The sequence below is a fragment of the Pinus tabuliformis genome, chromosome 4_1, assembly GCF_031772625.1.
Source record: "Pinus tabuliformis cultivar Carrire ecotype Pingquan chromosome 4_1, CPIR1, whole genome shotgun sequence".
NCBI classification, from domain to species: domain Eukaryota; kingdom Viridiplantae; phylum Streptophyta; class Pinopsida; order Pinales; family Pinaceae; genus Pinus; species Pinus tabuliformis.
Window position 1 is genome coordinate 684,933,728 of NC_142303.1, and position 6,444 is coordinate 684,940,171.

The following is a 6,444-nucleotide window of genomic DNA, read 5'->3' on the forward strand; positions in this document are numbered from 1 at the left end:
TTATCAAAGCCTGTTAGATTTCTCATCTCAAGCAAAAGCGATGGCGAACCAAGCGCTTTCCAAGCAGTTGAGGAAAGGATACTCACAGAAGCCCCTTCATCTATGATGGTACTAGCCATAACCATTCTATATATTTGAACAATAATTCAGAATGGTATACTAGCTGGTAAACGGGGTCTGCCTAGTTGATTCCAGTCGAAGGAGACAACTAGGTTGCTTGGAGGTGGGACCGAATAGACGGCTGGGTACGACTCTGACGAATTTACTTCCTGCGGTAAAGGAACAGGTAAATTGCCCCCATGTTCGTTGGAGTCTGTGCTTATGAAAAGAATTTGGACTGTGTCATCCTTGTTCTCTTCAGTGACTATATCATCTGAAGATGGAACCTCTGAAGGCAAGACCGGGTCAACTGCCGCCTCGACCTTTTGACTTTCGTCTGGTATGGGTTCAGATGGTTTATCTTCAATGATAGATGCTTCGGCCGACCACCTGAGCGGGCCAGCTGGATTTTCAACTAGTGACGGACTCGGCAAGAGTTTTTTATATCTAGGAGGAAGTTGTAACGGTGAAACCGGATGATCATCCAAAACTCTTTTAGCTTCGTCTAAGAAGGGACAACGGTGGACAGCATGATCACCTTCGCATAGTTTACAAGGAAATCTATATTTTCCTTTTTGTCCTGGGGCTTCACTTTCACTAGTTGACGATGTGTTTTCAACATGATCATCAGAGGTTGACGACACCGGATTGTGCAAACGAGGAGACCAGTCCCTTAAGATCCGAGGGATGCAAGGACAATCTCTGTGATAGTGGTCTCCTTTGCAAATGACACATGGCGATTTAGGCTTGGTCGGTGCAGTGTGTGGATTTTCGCTAGACGACACTCGTTTGCCCCCATTCGCTTTTGGCTCCTTCTTCTTCTTCTCTTTCTTCTTCTTTTCCTTCTTCTCCTTAGGCACTTGACTTTTGGCTTTACCAGCCCCATCAAGCGAAGAGAAAGGAGGAGAGGAAGAATTAGAGGAAGTAGAAGGTTGGTGGGTAACTCTGGACTCGTCTAATTGCTGATTTGGTTGTTCAGGAATTGTGGTGTTCTGAATGACAGAGGTTGAGAAGAGCCATACAGGCAAACCAATTGTCAGTCCTGGAAGCAACAATGTGGCCATATGGGGTGCACCAACATCTCCCCAAGAGGAGAAGGGACTAGGATTTCCTCCAAGGGGAATTCCTTGGTTGGTGGATTCCATTTTCTCAACCCAAGATCAATGTAGGAAAGGGGTAATGAATATTCTGTTTAAAATAAATTTTAGACGCTTTGACACAACTTGTTTTTTCAGTTTTTAAGAGTCGAGAAAAAAAAAAAGATGACTCTAGTCTCCTTCGATTTTTAATGAGCCTGAAGTGACAAGTGCTCAGATGGACCTTTTCTGTTAAGGAGTCTGAAAAGGAACGAAAGGGACTGCTCTGGAAATCTAGGTAGAGGGAGTACAAAACCAATCGCAAAACTGCAGAATACTTTTTACGGTACGGCAGTCAATCTTCCCGAATGCTGTGTTCAGTGCATTGCGATCGATAGGGCGGTAGACATGGCTTTCTATGGATAAAGGATTAAGCCTATTGGGGTCTCCCAAAATATACTCGACGGTACGTGGGGGCACAAGTCCGTACTGGCACTTATCGTCTCAAAGTGGAGGAATCACCCAACCATCAGTGAGAACAACAGTTACCAGGTTTTACGACGCCAGAATACATCTCTAGCCTAGACTTCTAAATGTTGTGCGTTAAGTTCCAAAGCGTTGTTAGATTCATTGAATTTATTTTAAGTTGATCTTGTTTATGAAGTTTTCCTTTCGGGTTCACCACGAGATGCAGATGTAATTCCTAAAATGTAATCTAAGATGATAAACAAACTTTTTATCTCCTTTATGCAATGAAAATCCTAGCTACTAGGGAAAAGAAAGACAGAATCTTTTCACAAAGAGCAAAGAGCACACTCTAAATGCACTTTCCTAAATCAAGCCAATCAGACTGTCTATATGCAAATGCACATGCATGTATTTGTTTTTTGACTTTCTTAGTATATGGATGCTAAAAATAAAGTTGATGCACAAATCTAAATTTCTTTTCAAGTGACAAATATAAACAAGTTTCTTTTCGAAATCAAAAAATGGAGACGATCACAACACCTTACGATTTTGAAATGAATACTAGTTTTCGACACTAGAAAATCACAAATTCAGACCAAAAGCAATAGTAACAGGATAATCGACCATCAATAGCAATCAAACTCTTTCCTACGATTGAAATCACTACTTGCGACAGTTTCAAATCAAAGGACGACAGTACGATTACGCTACTTTTGCAAAGGATAACTGTAAATGACTCAACAAACACACAAAAACATCTACAGTTCTTTTGTACAAAGGAGGCGGAATAACAACAAGGAAAAGGGGTTTCAAACAGATATATACTGATCACAGGCAGCAAAATTTAGGAATAGAACTGGAAAGAATGATCCACAGAAGCCACAACTGCACAGAGCTAGTCTGATCAGCGCACCTATAACACAGAGAATCTGAAATGCAGCGCAGGTTGTCCACTCGGGAAGTACGTTGAAATTCAGAATCTCTAAACAGTACCTACGCTAGGCCAGAAACGAGACTCTATTCGGGTTCCGGGTCACAGTTTGTAGTTCAGTTCTTGGGTTTTGGCCGAGAAAAAAGCAATCAGTAATGCAACAATCAGGGGTAGATCTAAGGAGGATCTAAGAGCTATCACAAGGGCAATCAAATAGTTTGTGAATCAGTTGTTTAAATCATAAACAGATCCAGTGGATGGACTGAAGTAGCAGTTGTCTACTTTGCATTTGTTATGGCAAATGCAGTTCGAATGCTACTTGTAAGTTTATGAAATAGACAACAAAGAATGTTAAACAAACAAACTAATTAGGTCCCCAGCGGAGTCGCCATTTTGTTACAGGGAAAAGTGTCTATATAGAACTGCTCTATCCCACTGAGGTGTGACAGCTGCCTTAGAAAGAAACAGAGAAAAGCTACTTATATTTTTCCTTTATGAATTATAGATAGAGAGGAACAGAAAAACCAACCTCTGTCTTGCGCTAATCCCTTGATTCGATCCCTCCCTTCTTTGATAGTCCTCAGCTACCTGCTCCCTTGCACACCCAGCTTCACAAAGTACCTGTAAGATCACAGAAGCATAGCACTATACAAATACATGGATCTATAATCATAAACAATCTAGGATCAGATGTAAATTGACCATACAAATGTAACAAGCATCAATGACACAAAAGCATGGAGGAAAACTCAAATAGCTTTTATTGATAAACAAGAAAAGAGCCATGAGGAGTTACAACCAGTTGTTCCGACCCAGCATCAACCTCCCAGCAAAGAAGCCCCTCTTCACCTCAAACAAAGCTTAGATCACCCAACAATCTAATGTTTGTCTCAAGAAACCAACAGCAATTCCTTACAATATGCAAAATTCTAGCCTCTGGATCTCAGGGATGAGGGATCCATATATAGATATCTGTAAGGGGGATGAGTCAGCTTGTGATTTGATTAGTGTCTTCTCTCTGATAGTTCTTGCTTCCACTTGGAGACTGAGGGCCTCTTACTCATCCTTGGTCGAATTCAGTGAGGCAAGTGTCACAGGAGAAGATTCTGGAAGCTTCCATTGCCTCTCCACCTCGCAGAATGACACTGCCATTTGTCATTTCTCGCCCATCGCACCCCACAGAAGGGACTTTTGAAATGAAACGCACCCTCACAGTGTATTTGGGTGAGATGCAACGCACTGAGCTAGTGGAGCAGCTGCAATGATCCTGTTTTGACCAATTCTGAGCAGTTTCTCATGGAGAACTTCTGGGAGAAGCTGTAATCTGTTGACCTTGTTCCTTTAGGGGTTAGAACAACACTTTTAGGGACTTAGGAGCCCTTGGTTTTTGGACATTTCATGCTTGGGGTTGTAGGGCCCCAAAATGTCTATAACAAGAGGAGGCATGGATAGGGAAAAAGGTAAACTACTCATTTTTAAAGACTTTTGGTTGTGAAGCCTTTGTCCACATTAACAAAGAAAATAGAACAAAGCTTGAGGAAAAATCAAAGAAAAGTACCTTTATTGGATACGGTGTTAATGATTTTGGTTATCGCTTATATGATTATGAAAATCACAAAATCATTAGGAGCATAGATGTAATATTCAATGAAAAGGTCTTGTATAAGAATCAGTTGCAGGAAAAGAAATAAGAAAAAGAAAATAGAGAATACACAGTGCTTAACGATATCACAGGAAAAGTGATGGTGCCTGAAAATCATAATGATCAATAGCCAAAACAACAACCACAACAGAAACAAGCACTTAAAACACCTGAAAGTGGTGTTAGATGATCTACCAGGATAAGTAGACCCCCTGAACGATACTCTCCTTCATTATATTATGTATTGTTGACTAATTTTGGTAAACCAGAATGTTATGAAGAAGAAATGTAGGTAGAAACTAGGAAGAGTGGGAGTAAGCCATGAAAGAAGAGATGGACTCCTTAGCAGATAACCAGACTTGGGACTTAGTCAGGTTTCCTACAGGTAAAACAACATTGCAGAATAAATGGGTTTATAGGCTAAAGGAAGAAGATGGAGGAAAACAGAGGTACAAAGCTAGACTTGTAGTGAAGGGGTTTGCACAGAAGAAAGGTATTGATTTTGATGAAATATTTTCTCCTATTGTTAAAATGACTTCAATCAGAACTATTCTAAGTCCAGTAGTAGCTGAAGGTTTGCATCTTGAGCAGTTAGATGTAAAGAAAGAATTTCTCCATGGGGATTTGGAGGAAGAGATATCTATGTAGCAGCCACAAGGATATGAGGTAAAAGGGAAGGAGAAACTAGTGTGCAGGTTGAAGAAGAGCTTGTATGGCTTAAAACAGGCTCTAAGGCAATGGTATCTAAAATTTGACAGGTTTATGTCTGAACAAGGTTATACTAGGTGTCACTCTGATCATTGTGTTTATCTCAGAAGGCAAAATTATGGCAGCTATATTATATAGTTATTGTATGTAGATGACATGCTTGTTGTAGGTTCTAACATGCAGGAGATAAATGTGGTCAAAAGAAAATTGGAAAACTCATTTGTAATGAAGGATTTGGGTGCTGCAAAACAAATCCTTGGTATGAGAATAACTAGAGACAGGAAGAATCGTAAATTAACATTGTCTCAAAGTGAGTACATAGAAAAGGTTGTGAAAAGGTTTAATATGCAGAATGCAAAACCAGTTAGTATACCTTTGGCTAGCCATTTCAAATTAAGTAAGGAGGGATGTCCCAAGACTCAAGAAGAAATGGCTCATATGTCTAAAGTTCCATATGCATCAGCAGTTGGAAGCTTAATGTATGCAATGGTCTGCACAAGGCCTGATATTACACATGCAGTGGGAGTTGTAAGCAGGTACATGAACAATCCAGGAAAAGAACATTGGATGGCGGTGAAGTGGATTCTCAGGTATTTGAGAGGTACCACAAATAAAGCATTATGCTTTGGTGGTTCAAACATTTCTCTATAGGGATATGTTGATGCAGATATGGCAGGTGACAGAGATAATAGGAGGAGCACTATAGGATATGTGTTTGATGTAGGTGGAACAACTGTCAGTTGGGTTTCAAAAATCCAAAGTGTTGTTGCACTTTCAACAATAGAAGCAGAGTATATTGCCGCTATACAGGCTAGTAAAGAAATGATTTGGTTATAAAGGTTTCTGGATGAATTGGGTAAGAAGCAAGAGTTGGGAAGGTTATATAGTGACAGCCAGAGTGCCATACATCTTGCAAAGAACTATGCATTTCATTCCAAGACTAAACATATACAGCTCAAGTACCATTTCATACGGTCAGCATTGGAAGATGGACAATTGAAGCTGGAAAAGATACACACTAGCCAGAATCCTGTAGATATGTTAACAAAATTTGTAACGAGGGAGAAACTGAGAATCTGCTCAGTTTCAATTGGTCTTCAAGTATGATGAAGAAGATGAGAAATAGTCAGGTCCAAAGTGGAGTCATTGTCTAGAAAATGAAGCAGTGGTGGAGTTGCTATAATCAGTCTCCAAGTGGGAGATTGTTGGGTGTGGAGCCTGATTATCTTCTGTATTCAAAGGCTTCATCCAAATGTATACCCCAGGAAGACTGTACATCCCTCCACACGGGGGGGTGAGGGGGGGACTTGTCCCACTTGCAGGGGTCCGAGGTGGCTAATCCCCCCTGGTTGGGGGCTCGGGGGCAGCGCCCCCGAAGCTAAAAATAGATGTAAAATTACCTTTTAAAAGTCTAGTAATTTCTAGTCAATCTAGGCCATTCATTAGGCAGATGATCTGACGGTAGAAGTTATGTTTAATTTAGGGTTTTTTTCCCTAGAAGGCAACCCCTCACTATATAT